A 16,184-nucleotide genomic window follows, 5' to 3' on the forward strand; every position below is an offset into this window, starting at 1 on the left:
AAAGAAAAAGAAAGAGACAAAAAAAAGAAGAAAAAGAAAGATATATACGTACATACATACATACATACATACATACATACATGTATACACACACACACACATATTGTATAAACAGGCAGATGCGTTCTGATATTATCCATTCAGGAAAAATATCATCGTGCCATATCGTTCCAGGCTGCTGACTCACCCTGCTGGTGTATGGCTCAGGAGTCAAGCTTTCGGAAGCAACAACGCGAGCGAACATGGAAGGAGAGAGAGAGAGAGAGAGAGAGAGAGAGAGAGAGAGAGAGAGAGAGAAAGAGAAAGAGAGAGAGAGAGAGAGAGAGAGAGAGAGAGAGAAGGAGCTTTATTAATTATTAAAACAGACTCTAAAATTATTTGATACGGCCTCGTTCGTCCGCTAGTACGAAGGGTGAGAGAGAAAGAGAGATAGATAGACAGAGAGAGAGAAAGAGAGACAGAGAGAGAACTGCGCTTGGTGGCTGAAAGTAAAGCGGCGAGGCTAGCTCGCGCGCCACGTATGAATTTCGCGCGCTGCATTATTCAGCGGTCGGTTTGCATAACAATTATGGCCGGGATTTTAGCATAGAGAGAACGGCCGTGCGACGCCTCGTCGGTGCAAACCAGGTACACGAACAAAAGTACGCCTTCTCTATTTCCACCCCCTTCATCCCTTCCTCTCTTTCACTATATTTCTCTCTCTCTCTCTCTCTCTCTTTCTTTCTGCTTCTCTTTCTCTTTCTCGTTCTTGCTGTCTCTTATTCTCTTGATATTCGTCGGAGAAACCGAAAGAACGACGGTAACCGAACGTCGCTTTTCTTCCTCGTTTGCAATTCCATTTTTCATTCGTCCTTCGGAGCTCGTCCACAAGAATCTTTCTTTTTATCTTTTTCTCTTTCTTTCTTATTCTTTCTCTCTCTCTCTCTCTCTCTCTCTCTCTCTCTCTCTCTCTCCTTTTCTTTCTCCTCTCTCCTACGTCGTAGAGTGCTTCTGGATCGTAGTTAAGGGTGGTACTTAAGGGTCGAGCCGTGCTTCCTCGAACGGTGCTGGATACACCAACGTAAAAGTAAATCCATGCCACGAAAGCGAACATTCTTTTCCTCTTTTATCCTCTTTCTCTCTCTCTCTCTCTCTCTACTTTTCTTTTCTTTCCTTTTCTTTCCCTTCTCCCTTTTTTGTTTCTTCCAATTTTTTTTGTCTTTCTCTTCCTTTTTTTCTTCCTCTTTTCTTCTTCTTCTTCTTCTTTTTTTCTCTCTTTTTTTTTTCCTTTTTTTTTTTTAAGAGGACCATGCAAATGAGATTGAATCTGTGAAGCGGTCGGTCCATCCTCGACTACGTTCACGTTTTGTTCCGCATTTTTAACCGGACTCGTAACGAAATGAAATGGAAGTTCACGAGAACCTACGTAGAATCCCTTCTTCTTTCCCTCCCCCCACCCCTCCTTTTCTCTATTAATTCCGAATGATTTTTAAAGGATCGACGATTAAACGCGTTTATTTCGATAGGAAATATCCGAATTGAAATGTATTTAACATTGATATCTGTGTTCTGTTGTTCTTGTTAATATACATTTAATATTATTCATTGATATAACACGTTGGATATAACACGTAGAGTATATTACGTATTACATAGAATATTATTATCACTGCGTTCATCGTTCATCCTGTTGGGAGACAATAATTTATAGCGATGGCTTTATAGATCCTGTCCGAAAGGTGTCCTGTCTGTCTGACCAAGCGTAGTCTCTAACTACTGCGAAGGAGCAAAACGGGGGTGGTTTGAGGGGGTGAGATAGAGGGCGAGTAACAAGCAAGCACCGAATTACATTCCACGCACAACCAACCCCTTTCTCCGGACGAGGCAACCTCGAACGAGAGACGGTGGTGGCAGTAGTGTGATAAGCGTTTGTTCATACCGTGCCACTGGCTGACTGTTTAGTCGTACGTACGTGACACACGTGTCCAAGCAAGGTGACAGCCTCCGCAAGCGGAAATGGATGTGCCTAGTAAAGGGCCAGACTCACGAATCCCACGTAGCTGCTACTTAATTACGGGTTGTACTTGTAGTTTGGCAGTTTGCGTCACGTATAGAATTGGAGTATACTTCTGTGTTACTTGTACGAAACAGAGAATATCGTCTTGATTGGACATCCTTCGATCTTTACTAATTACGTAGGAATAAATATATTCTATAACAAGAGGAAGTTGAACGTCAACTTTTTTTTCTTGTAATTACAGTTCTTTTATTTTTCTTTTTCTTTTTTTTTTTTTCTTGTTTTTTTTTTCATGCTCGAGAAAGACGTTCATTCTTTGTTAAGTTTTAATTGACTACTTGATTTCTCGGAACAGTAACGAATCTTGTCGGTTCTTTTCTTTTTCTTTTTCTTTTTCTTTTTCTTTCTCTTTTTCGTGAAACGATTTTCTTCAATTCGATTTCGATCAAAACGATGTTTCCTCTTCGAGCAATTCGTAAACGCATCGGTAATGATAGAGACAAGTCCGAAGTAAACTCCAAATTATTTTTCATATTTTCACGAATTGGCTTGGATTTCTCTTGGTTTCGTTCTTTTTGTCCGAGCATCCGATAGAGCTATAGCACTTCATGCAACGAAGACATTCCTCGATCGATCTGTCAACGACAAAATCTCATTCCTCTTCGCTGCCAACCCGTTCGGAAAAGAAAAGCTCCGTAGAACTTCATCTTCGCGCGAATCCGGACAAAACTTTAAGACCTTGTGGAAAACAAAAATGAGAAGAAGAAGAAGAAGAAGAAGAAGAAGAAGAAGAACAAGAACAAGAAGAAGAAGAAGATCCTTGCATAAGCCGTTACGTCTTCGAACTCGTTATTTCGAAGCATCCCTTTTCTTATCTTCGTTGTGGATGTTCGAACCTCTTAGCAGCAGCCTATCGGTGAAATGCGAGTAATCAGACCATTATGAAGATTCCAGAAGGTTCCCTCTCATCAGCAGACGGCATCACTTCGGTCCTATCTAGAGAAAGAGAGAGAAATATATATATATATATATATATATATATATATATTACGAGAGTAAAAGAGAGAGAGAGAGGGGGGGGGAGGGCGGGAAGGAATGGGTGGCTCGCCTCAATGGAACCAATTAATTTCCCTCGCACCCGGAAACGCATCACGGTGATCCGGTTGGTGCATTGAAATAGAGGTGAGTAGAGGGAATGGAGAAGGTAGTGATGGTACATTGGTGATTGCAACTACGTAATAGTAGCTGTAGTGGTGATGGTAATGGTGGTGATGGTGGTGGTGGTGGTGGTGTTGGTGATGGTGAGTGTCACCAGTAGAGAACTTTCCGAGGACGAATAAGTTTTAATTACGCGCGGTCAAAGGTGGCACGAGCCACGTCGGAAATTTCATTAACCGCCAGCGCTATCTGCGACTTCCGCTTCTCGACGGAGCTTCGCTAATTTCAGCAAGGAAGAGAAGGGAAGGGAAGGGAAGGGTGAATGATGGTTGCGGTGATGGTGACTGGGGAATGAAAAAGAAGAAGAAGAGTACGATGGAAAAACGAGGGTGGAAGGAAGAGAGCGGTTTGTTTGCTTCCTCGGTTGGAAGAAAAGCAGGGAATCTCTATGAAGAAGAAGTTAAGATCGAAAAGGAATCTTTCTTAAGCAGGTGCCGCTTGAATTTATCTTGGAAGGAGGGAGACAGAATTTCATCAAGGCCACGCTGTGACCGAGCTCGTAAACGAAAGATACGAGCGCGTACCTTCTCGCGGTTTATCGTCAGAACTTTTCGTACGCTCAAGGAATATTGCGTTTCGACTTTTAACGGCTTCTCGAGAGAGAGAGAGAGAGAGAGAGAGAGAGAGAGAGAGAAAAGAAAGGTCGATGAACGAATACGGAGAGGGTAGGATCTGATATATTCTTTCAAAGAGACGTTGAACGTTTGTAAAGTCTCCCTTCGTACGTCTGTGTATATGTCTGTATGTCCGTGAAACTCGCATTTATTATCGAACGGAGTTTGGTCGATTCCGACTATTTCTATCTCACTCGCGTACACCGAGAGCTATTTCGGCCATACGCTCTCGACCGAGCGTAAACAGTCGGCCGAAATCAAACGAGCTCGTTTAACCCTTAATCACAGACGCCGCTTCTGTCTGCATACTTGTGCTCGCATATCTCTCCAAGTAGGCCACTTAAAATGCGCATATATAATAAAGGACCCTTCTACACAGTGATCGTGATAGTGTTCGTGGTGTTAGTGCTTGGGTGATGGTGGTTGAGAGTTAACTCTAAACGGCCACGGGTAATACCGATCTCTCTGTGCGTAATTATCGAGAGTGTTCTCACGGAAAGAGACTAATATTTTCGATCGCGTTTAATGGAATTACGGCGAAGATTCTAATCGAAAATAATTCTTCTTTTACCTTCAAGTTTACGAATGGTAGAGGAATCATTTTCTAACGTTTATATATATTTCGAAGAAACAAATGATAGAAGAAAGGATTGTTGCGTTGAAACGATTCGAAACGAGTTGTTTTAAAAACTATCCTCGATCGTTCATAAAACGATATTTGTCGTAAAAAAAAAAAAATAAGATAACGCACGAAGAGAATTTTGACGGGGTGATTGTACGCGATGGTGAAAGAAAAAAGAAAAAGAAGAAAAAAGAGGAAAACGAAAGAAAGAAATTCTTTTTCTTTTTTCTGTTTCTTTTTTTTTTTTTTTTGAAGAGAGTTTACGAAGCACTCTCATGAAAAGGGCTGTAGCGGTAACAGCGAGCACGATTTTATCACTTAGAAAGTGGCGAACGCGTGAAAGTTTCGGATTCTCCCAAAAATTTCCATTTTTAGTATCGGGTCAGATATGTGTGAACCTTTCGTCCTCCTCGTTCTTTTTCTCCCCTTCTTTTTCCCCTTTCTTTCTTTCTTTCTTTCTTCTTCTTCTTCTTCGTGACGCCACAGGCAATGCGAGCTTTCGCAGAAGAGATATCGAAAGATTTGAAGGAGTCTCGGTGGATTGTTTGAAAAAGGATTTTCCGTAGAGACAGATCATATCAATGAAAAGAGAAGGGAGAAGGGAAAAAAACGAGGGAGAGAGAAACAATAGAGGATGAAAAGAAAGAGAGAAAAAAAAGGATGAAGAAAAAGAGAAGAAGAAGAAAAAGTAAAATGGTCTGCGAGTATGGACGAGAAATATTTACGAAAGCCATCGGGATCTCGTCCAACTCGACTTCTCCTTTTTCGAGGAACGCCTTCGATTTATTATAAGGAGAGCCTGGAGGAACGAAGAATGAGGAGGGAAGAAGAGAGTGCCGGGAAAAGAGATTAACGATCGTCTTGGATCATAAATTTCGTGTCGTGCTAGCTACGAAACGAAAGCTTGCGTTCCCGTCCTAACGAATGATAATTTGTGCGAGAAAGTTAAGTGCGATTTACCTAAAGAAAAAAGACGGAAGGACTTGAGGTGACGTACTAACGACAAAAAGACGATATCTTGCAAAATTTTTCTTTTTTCTTTTTTCTTTTTCCTTTTTTTTTTCTTTTGTTTTCTTAATTTCGTTTCAATTACAAATCGTCAGCCATCGTTCCTATTCGTGATTGTATATTCGAAGCAATATATTCACGTGTATTGTATAGAAGATAAACACATACATTGTATAGAATAATTTTAAGGATGACCGTACTTCTTTCTATTATCTCTCTTTACACAATACATAAATACGTACACACACGATATAGAAATATATCGAAGATCAGGCAATACATTTACATTATACTTTCCGTTATAATCCTTTTTCTTTCTTTTGTAAATATTGAAACTAATACATCGAGATCATCGCAATATACTTTATCTTATATTTACTAAGCGTAACGAAAGAGAATCAATCGGACAGTATCATTTCAGCTTTGATAAAAATCTCGATATTTTTCAAACGTAACTAAAGATAAAATACTCAGTCTAAGAAATAGCAAGACTTTCTTTAAAATCATTTATCATTCCCGGTCATCTTATCTCGAAACAGTCTTGGATCCTTGGAAATTTCAGTGAGCGTAGTTATTTTCAATAATCGCGACTTTACAACGATGTCGAGGATTTGAATATTTTATAAATGGATTTGCAAGGCAAATCTATTTATGAAAGACGAAGACGCTTGAAAAGGTGCAAACGAGGTGAGAAAAGCGTAGGTACCCTCCTAATTTTGCGATTCTCTTCACGAAGTACTCAGGAGAGAAAGAGATCTATAAGCAACAGTGTCAGGAAAGTTGATAGTGGTAGAAAGGACTCTCTAAAGATGGCTTCGGTAGGACGAAGGAAACTAGAGAAATTCTCTTCCCTAGTCAAATAAACTCTCGTCTTGTCCCGGTAGCCTCATAAAGTAGAGTCGGCCTGCACGTGTCCGCCTTCTACATAAAAGCATGCGCGTATAAGCGTATACTAGCTCATCCACTCGTTTGCGTTGCTAGTCGGACCGGCAAAATTCACTTCCAAAGACATTTCAACCTCCAGGTGCACGTGAGACATACCCGGATGAGTATATATACGTATATATATGTATATATAGTATGTATATATAGTATGTATATATATATATCTATGTATTTACGTATACCCATATATAACACACATACACATATATCATATATATATATGCACTAGACGTAGCTGTTCTTGTGACTTCGCGTTTGCTAGAATTCTGTCTGTATGTCTGTCTGTCTGTGTCGGTGTCTCTCTATTTCATTCAGTTCTACATTATGAAATAAATAATCAAAAATCTACCTCATTTATAAACTACTTCGCATTCTATTAGATTTTAAAAACCTTCCAAATTATTCCATATAATTCGTTATCAGATTTCTACTTTACGAAATGAAATTGATTAAAATGAAGTACTAATGGATCTAATATATTTCATATCTGAGGAGTTAATTTTGAGATATTACATATTTAATTAAACTTCGTATGTTAGATGTAGCAATTGATGTGAGGATTTTCTACGAGTTAACTCCTGAATAAAATACGCATTTACGTCCATCCATCTCTCTCTCTCTCTCTCTCTCTCTCTCTCTCTCTTTCTCTCTCTCTTTTCGACTTCTCTTCCGACGTTACATATTCACCTTCCAAATATTACCAGGATAGGAGTTACGGATAACTCGTAACTCCTGCCTCGGAGCAACTGCCTTCCGACAACCCTCCCCCTCCCTCCCCCTCCCACTCTGCTTCTACAACCCTTCCGTCCGCGACCTTTCCAACGTTTGATATATTACGTTGACGTGGTGGCGTTGGTTCGCCCATACACCAACCAAAATGAATTGAGATAAAGCAGAAAGAAATTTAGTGGCGTTGGGACGCCGTTCCCCGAGCTATACCACCACCGTTACCTCTAGCAACCCTCTTAAAACAAACTTTCTTCGAGGAATATGGGCAAAAGAGAAAAAGAAAAAGAAAAAAAATGAGAGAATCGCGCTCCCGATTAATTTTTAAACGTGGCTCGAAGTAATAGTCGAAAAATGAACGCGGGAAAAATCTCGAGAATATCGTCGACTTGTCCGGTAAAACGGAAAAGAGGAGGGGGTGGAGAAGGAGGAGGGGGTGGTAAAGGCGTCGCGTGAGCGCGATTAAAAATCGTCGACATTAATTTCGCGTCGGACGTGGAGAGACCCCAGGTTGAGCAACAATATACAGGGTGTTTCATTAACCTTGATCGTTTAGCACTTTCATTATCCGTGCTACAATGTGATCCGTAATGTGGAAGATGAAAATGGTTTCTTTCGAAGAACGAATGTACTTTTTCTCTGGTTTCTTCTTGTTTTTCGTTCTTTTTTTTTTTTGTTCAAGGATAGCATATCCTTCTCGAATATTTCATTGTACGATGGTGAGAGACAGAAAAAGAGAAAAAGAGAGAGGGAGAATGATCAAGTCGAGTGGAACACCCAGTACACGTATACATATCTATCCATCTCTCTCTCTCTCTTTCTTTCAACAGCATTCGTATTTCATCTTCAGACGCGTGCTAATGTTTCGTGGAAAAGACGCAAGCGTGCTCCCCTCATCCCTTCCTTCTATCATCCCTTTCTTTCTTCCTCCTTCCCTCAGCTTCCTTTTTCACTGGCAGATAGCCGTGCGGGCGTTGAATGCAGGCGCGAACGAACGATATGAGCGAACGACTCCCTTAAGGCGCTTTTTATCGTGCTCGCGAGCGCGTTCCGAATGGCTTGGCAGTTCGAATCTTGCACCGTTCTTGGTACACGCCTTGAGGCGTGCTTTAGCTTGTGTATATGTAATATATATCTGTAAATGTGTGTGTGTGTGTGTGTGTGTATATATATATACACATATATATGTGTGTATTTCTCTCTCTCTTTCTCTCTGTGTGTGTGTGTGTGTGTACGCGCATATTTATATGTGTAGGAGAGAAACCTGAACGGAAGAAAAGGGATGACGATAGTAGTAAGATAAGAATTTACGTGAGTGAGCAAGTAAGAGAAAGAGAGAGAGAGAGAGAGAGGAGGGGAGGGGAGGGGAGGGGGAAAGGAGATAAGTAGATAGAGAAGTGTAAAATAGAGAACGTGTCACGTTTCGAGTATCGCATTGACATTCGTGCAAGTTTCTTTGTAAGAAAGAACGAGTCCTGTTTTTAATGCGGATACATTAAACGAGGGGAGAAAAATGACAAATATAGTGAGAATGTGTACGGTGAGAAAGAAAGAAAGAAAGAAAGAAAGAGAGAAAGAAAGAGAGAGTAAGAGAAGCTTATAGGAGAAGAACGATATCGTGAGATTGCCTGTAGAAGAAAAGCTTGCGATGAGAACGGTAGGGAAAGAGACAAATGTAATTGCTGGATATCGGTTGTATCTGAAAAAAGCTCTCTTTTCTTTCTTTACTTCTTCTAATCCCTCCTTTCTTTCTTTCGTTCTTTCTTTCTTTCTTTCTTTCTTGCTTGCTTGCTTGCTTGCTTGCTTGCTTACTTTCTTTCTTTCATTTCTTTCTAGAAAAAGAATTCTCTTTGCTAACATTCACTTCAAACATAAAGACATTTTTAGCTCTGTGTTTTCGATGGAGATGGATATTTATGTTCGATTTACCCTTTATACAATAGATGTATCTCTGTATTTAAAAGAAGAATAAAGGGATGGTGTTTTATCTCTTATATAGTTGGTCCTTCGATATATAAAAGGTAGAACGCGATAAGAGATAAAACAAAGATGAAGTTTCAATCGTTAGCTATTATATACGATCTCTTCGTTCTTATTTTTTGAGATCTTTATTCGTAAAGAGAAAAATATGGAAAAAGAAAAAAGAAAGAAGGAAAGAAAGAAAGATGGAAAGATAAAGGATGCGAGAGAGAGAGAGAGAGAGAGAGAGAGAGAGAGAGAGAGACAGACAGACAGACAGACAGAAAGAGAGAAACAGAGAGAGAGACAGAGAAAAAGAAGTAAGAAAAACTCGTTCATACGACAAGTTTCAATTAAACGAGTTAGCCCCTAAACTGTTGGACCTCATACTCCTTTACCAACAAGTACTATATCGTAGGAGCAGTCTAATTCAATTATTTTGGACGAGCGGAGGAACAGCATCGTTGTCCGAAAATCACTCGCAGAGATGGAATTCCCTCGATCTCTTTCACCCCTTCTACTCGTCGGATCACGAGACGACGGGAAGATGCCATTCATGGTGGGAGGTGATGGGTATGGGGGATAGAGATGGGGGGGATAGATGGGTCGGTTGGTATGGATATAGCATGTAGAACGAGAAGAGCTTCTACCGGATAGTTGGACGTCGTCTGATTAGTTCGAAACTGCGCTTTTAACGTTTCCCAACCAAGCCAACCCCTCCTCGTCCTACCCTCTTTCTCAAGCTCTCTCTCTCCCTCTCTCTATCTTAGAACTGCAATTCACAGCGAGACAAATTATTCGAATTAAATTCAGCCCGTGGCGATAACGTATATATAGATAAATTGTCTTTGGTGGGGGTAGGTGGTTATCGTGAGAACTCTTGCACGCCTTATTTCCGCCGTCTATACTTCGCTATACACCCTCCTCTTTCCGTTTCCCCCATTCTACCATCAACCCTTCTTCCCTCCATCCCCTTCCACTCTCCTTTCTTACTTCAGGAATGTCGCAGGAAAGTTTTGCGACCTCCAGACCGAAACTACTGCGACCCGAACGACCCTTCCTCTCTCTCTTCAACCCTCTCTTCTCACGAGTTTCCATCGGCCTCTACTCACCATTCGCACCTTCTTACCACCCTCTTGCATACCCCCACGAGAATCGGTGTTCCTCGCGATAAGCGATTCAGTGGCAACGATGCTACCGTCTTCTTGGTTTCTCCGCTTTCTACGATAATGATAGGAGTCTTGCGTCTCTCTTCTTTCGTAGTCTCCAGAGTGTTTCCTGTTTTAGAATTCACACTTCCTTTTCTAACGAGCTCTCTCTATCTCTCTCTCTCTCTCTCTCTCTCTCTCTATCTCTGTACATTTGAAAACTCTTGATAAGATTCTAGATGAGATTAACTCGAAAAGAAAATTACAATTCGTTTTTAAGTTAAATTCGTTTGGATATAGAGACACAGTCGTCGATTCTTTAAATGGAATTTGTAGTTTTCTTCAGTACTATCAGAAACTTAGTCTAAAAGGAATAGGAAACCGCGTCGGTGCATGGTTAACAAAAGGCTAATTGAAAAGCTTCTGAAGAGGTTAGACAATTCCGATCAAAATTCGATCGTCTCTCAAAGAACAAAAGTCTCCCTCTCTCTCTCTCGTTCGCTCTCTCTCTCTCTCTCTCGATCCCTTCTCGTAATTACGATCTATCCGCTCGAATTCTCCTGAATAGTCCTTTATACGCGTAAGTGACATGTTCTTTCTTTCCCTTTGCTCGGAATTTCATTTCATTCGACTGTTCTTCGTAAAGAGTCTTCTAATTGCCTTCGTGCATCGTGCACCAGTGACGTCGAAGGCGTTATTTCGAAATCGTCAGCTTTTTTCCAAAGTTGAAAATCGAATCAAGTAAATGTTAGCGATTCACTTTAGATCCTATAAGTAGTATCCTTTACTCGCGTACATATGATCTTTGTCGGATTTAATTTCATTAGATTTTGAATTGATGAGAAATTATGGAAGAGGAAACCTTGAAAAGAGAGAGAGAGAGAGAGAGAGAGATTAGATTTCACTTAACATTGAACGTATTAACGTATCTATTAATATCTATTATAACCAATGATATAATAAATTCAAATTACCTTTAAAATGATCTATTCCGTAAACCGATTAACATTTTATAAGATCGACTTTTATCTTTGATATTTTACGATATGATTGATTATTCGAATAGATAATAATAAATCCAAGCTATCTTCGAAATTATTTATCTATAAATCGATTAGCATTTTATAAGATCCATTTTTATCTTTGATATTTGAACAGATAATAAGAATGTTGTAAGATTGATTATTTGAATAGATCGATTCGTATTAATGCCATTAAATTCGATACAAGAGAACGATAAAGTGACAAGATTTTCAGTCAGAATCGACGTGATACCATGGAGGGAGTTAACACGATCGATATGTACGATGTACCACGTGAGCTATAAAGCTTTTTCGAAGGCACGCTCACTACGTGTTACTCTTGCATCTGAAAGATTTCCGAAGGGAAGCGACATTCGAAAATAAAGCTGACGCGAGTCACGGCCGTCCACCGTCCATAAAAATGCTCGTGTCGCGGTAACTGGATTACGAAGAATCTCGTAGGACGAAAGGATTTTCGAAAGTGAGAGAGATAGAAGACGTCGTAAAATAATATATGCTGACTCGATTTCCCTGCAGGACAAAATAAAATCGAGGAAGGGGTCAACGTTATCAAAGATTTACTATAGCGATATCATCAATAATATAAGAAATTTCTTGATAAGTCGAAATATTTCATTATCGTTGTAATTTTATTAATATTATTTTCTTTCATATGAACGTAGAAAATAATTTGATTCGAAAATTGTATTCGAGTGTATGTATACGTATATTCGATAGCCTTATAAATTTATATTTTTGATATAGAAACTATACAAATTTGTCTTCTCAAATGTGTTTGTGCACGATTAGAAAGTTTGAAATTGTTTAAGAACGTAATATTTGTTCTTTGTATGATTTATTATTGGTAACTCTTGTTATCTCTAGTTGTTTATAATAACTATAGATCCTATGAAACATCTAAGAGAAAGTCATTTTTACACGTAGAAAATGTTTCAAAAATTACCGTACATTCGCAGGATAGAAATAAGAAGAATTTCACAAACAAGCTTATCGTTTTAATAAAACTTCAATTCAAAATAATTGCATAAAATTTGGTCGTGATTAAGATATCAACTAAACAATAGTAAAAATTATCCAGATTTAACTGAGAACAAGCTGAGAAAATAATTACAATGCAAACATTATTAAACACGATCATTACAAATATTTTCCAAAAGAAAATCTATTAAATGGAGAAGGATTCGATAAATCGAGCCGAACAAAATCGAATTGAAAAAAAAAAAAACTACAAACTTTGATTATTTTCGTCGAGAAATTTCGACCGTACCTTTCTAGGGAATAACAAAAACGTTGCGTTATTAAAATGAAGTGCATAATTCGTTTGTGTAGTGAGTTCGGAGTGGACACATTTTCAGGACAAAGGTGAGACTTTGATAGGTAGACATATGAATTATGGAGAGAGAGCAGTAGTTTAAAAGTCAGGAGGAGATGGTGGTGATAGCGATGGTAGTGTTGGTGATAGTGATGATGGTGGTGGTGATGGTGGTGGTAGTGGTATTTGAGAAGATGCGGTGGGAAGGAAAGGAAACGGAAAGGTAGACGTTCTCTCGTAAGGAGCAAGTTCGAAAGTAGTAAGTTCGAAAAGGCTCTATTAAGAGGCAGTTGCATCGCTTTGCTTCAAGTTTGCCGGACGAAGTTTAAGGGTGGCTTTCCGAAGTCACCGCGGTTGATCGACAGATTAAACCACCTTCGAAAGGAGAAGGAAGAGGATAGAAGAGAATGAAAGCTCACTTCCAGCGATGAAGAGAAAGAGGAAGAAGAGAGAAGAGAGAGAGAGAGAGAGAGAGAGAGAGAGAGAGAGAGAGAGGGAAATATAGGTAGCTAGAGGAGCGACCTGTAATGGGTAATAACTTATAGCCTTGATGCTAAACCGTCGTATCGATCAAAGACCTTTTAGTACCGTGGTGAGTATAATTCCTTTTTTTTTTGCTTTTCTTTCTTTTCTTTTCTTTTCTTTTCCTTTCTTTCTTTCTCTTTTTACTCTAATCGCCGATAACATTCCGCCTTTTTCCTCGTTGAAGCTTTTACGTCGTCCACGTAATTTATGAGATATTTAGGTAAATATTCGATATTTAGGTAAATATCGAGTATCGAAGGAAGATGTAGAAGATAAAGGGAAGAAGGAAAAGAATAAATAATAGAAAGGAATCAAACGTACGTAGATGCATACATTTATCGTAGAAAATCTTTGGATGATCGAGCGGTCGAGTAGTACAAATCGTTTCAGAATTCTTTCCACTTGCAGAGTCCTTTCTTACCGATCGTGTTTTCTGTAAAAATATTGTTGTAAAAGCAGAATTGCAAGCATGAAGCAACAGATTATATATATATATATATATACATAGATATATGTGTATATGTATATCGTATCTTTCTAGTTTTATCAGACAAAAGATCCTCGAAGACTCAACGTAAACATTCGACATAAATATAAAAGAGTTTTTATTTAGGATCGCGAATGATTCAGTAATGTACACTTTGAAGATTGAAGGCTGATCCTTCGGACAAAAGAGTAAATAAGCAACAAAGAGAAGAATAAAAAGTAAAGAACATGCGATAAGAAAGGAGGAACAAGGTAACACAACAGAAAAAAGAAACGAGTTCGTTCGTTGAAGATAACGCTTTCGCGTTTATGGCGAAGAACGTTGGGAAGAACTTTGTTGCGTGCGTATTTTTAAAGAAAAAGAAACAAGAAGAAGAGAAATAAGAAGAGGAGGAGGAGGAAAAGAAGGAACCAACAAAAGTAAATGACTAAAAAGATCTACACGTACGTGTAGAGAGGAGCTACACGTACGTAACTCGGTACAGTTAAGATTATGCAGAAATTCATGTTCTACCGAACTGAAAAAAAAAAAATGCTTCTGCATATTCGTCCGTTCAGATTCTTTTCCTTCTTTCTTTTTTCTTTTACTCGATTTAATGAAAACTCTAGTTAATTTCCGGTGGAAAAGTGAGAGGGAGGAACGCTGAAAAAGAGATCGGAGTAAGTCAGAAAAAATATCAGAAGCTTCACGAGCATCTAAAATTTTACGATCGCCTAAATTCTTTGCTTTCATTCCTGCTTACGTTTTGTGATTATTAATACAACATCTATTTCGAATTGAAACATTAAATTTGTTCGTTTATTCTCTCTCTCTCTCTCTTTCTCTCTCTCTCTCTCTCTCTCTCTTTCTCTCTTTGTTTCTCTCTCACTAAACATTTCAACAAAACAAATACTTACTGATCGATCATGCGTATAAGCTTTGTACAAAATAAACGATCCAAAGTTAATGAGTGTAATGTTAGTTCAATTGTAAAATACGAGTTTAAAAAGTTTAAAATTGATCGAATAGACGAAAAATATTGATTCCTGAACTGATCGTATCGCGTTGTTTTATAAATAATATCTGTTAAAAGGAGCTATCCTTTGTTGTTGTTTAGTCAGAAAAAAGAAGATCAAGAAAATCACATTCTTGTGCAACCAAAAGCTTGGAGCAAAGAGTCATTAAAATTTCATCTCCGCTTCTTTTTCTTTTCTCTTTCTTTCTCTCGTATGTTCACACTGGAAGAGATTCTCAAAGGCCGAACGATAAATGAAGAAACATTAATACATTCTTTCACAGGAACATAGAAATAAAAAGAGAAAGAGAGAGAGAGACATAATGAGAAGGAAGATCATAGTTTTCTCGCGATATGGTGAGAAGGCAATTAATTTTGTGGGTTGAATTGAAACCCATAAATATATATACACACACACACACAAATAATCACACACTCTCGCGTGCGCACGAACGTTAGCAAATAATAGATACAGATATAAGTGAGAGAGAGAGAGAGAGAGAAAAGCGAATGATGTTGGACAAAGGAAAAACCATTTTCGTCGAATCGAGTGTGAAAAGTGAAAACGAAGTGTAGTCGAGACGTCGACAATCGTCACGACACTCGCGACATAGTCGAAGCAAGCCTTTCGACGAGTGAGCTTTGTTCCGAAAGGGGTTCAGACACTCGGTAGTTCTAACGACATAATCCTCCACATTCTGCCATGAAAAATGGTCGACACATCCGGATGACAATAGGAGAGGACCACGAGATCGTACGAGAAGAAGGTAACACCAGAGAAAGAGAAAGAGAAACAAAGAAAGAAAGACATTTATATATATTATATACATACGTACATACATATATATATATATGTGTGTATGTAATAGCAAACGAACGATTCAAACAACGTCGCCGGTCTTTTACTCGAATATGAATAAGAAACAGCGGCGCCACATGCTATTCTCATTTTCATTCCCCGGAAACTTACTACACGACGAACTCAGGGTGGTTGTTATACGAAGTTTATACGCAGCCGGTAACTATCCCTGTAGAAGCTCAAGTTACAAGCAACCTCTTTAACTATCCATCTCTCTCTCTCTCTCTCTCTCTCTCTCTTCTCTCTCTATATATATATTTCTCTCTCTCGTTCAACACACACATACACACATCACATATACGTGTGCGGGGGCGTAGAAGCAGATACATATACACTTAGGACACTCATGCATGAGAGTATTCTCTCTCTTCTCTCTTCTCTTTCTGTCTGTCTCTCTCTCTCTCTCTCTCTCTCTCTCTCTCTCTCTTTCTCTCTTGGGTACACGTCTCTTGAATATCTCTGTCTCGCTCCATCTTCCTCTCAGTTCTCTCTTCTTCCTCTTTCTACTCCTCATCCTCTTCATCCTCCTCATTCTCCTCCTCCTCCTCCTCTTCTTTTCCTTTCAACCGCAGCTTCATGGTGCTTAACGAAGAATCTCGCGAACGTAGAATTATCGCTTCGCGTCCTTGACGGACGTAAGTTCGCACGTAAAACGTGCTTTTAAAAAAGCTGTGCCGGTACTCAGACTCGTGTTTTCCTTTTTCCTTTCTTCCCTTTATTTTTCTCTT

The 16,184-nt window shown here is 39.1% G+C and overlaps 1 long non-coding RNA gene across 7 annotated transcripts in view; it reads left to right on the forward strand.

Moving 5' to 3' along the window:
• LOC127072629 (uncharacterized) overlaps positions 1-16,184 on the forward strand; it is a 189,955-nt gene that overhangs the window by 165,165 nt on the left and 8,606 nt on the right. The window contains exon 5 of one of the 7 annotated variants that reach the window (XR_007785550.1): positions 175-8,443. The exons of the other annotated variants lie outside the window; for them this stretch is intronic. This is a non-coding gene — a long non-coding RNA (uncharacterized LOC127072629). Of the gene's footprint in view, positions 1-174; positions 8,444-16,184 lie in introns of those variants that run through there. 7 annotated transcript variants of the gene reach the window in all.

The sequence above is a fragment of the Vespula vulgaris genome, chromosome 2 (assembly GCF_905475345.1).
Source record: "Vespula vulgaris chromosome 2, iyVesVulg1.1, whole genome shotgun sequence".
Taxonomy (NCBI): Eukaryota; Metazoa; Arthropoda; class Insecta; order Hymenoptera; family Vespidae; genus Vespula; species Vespula vulgaris.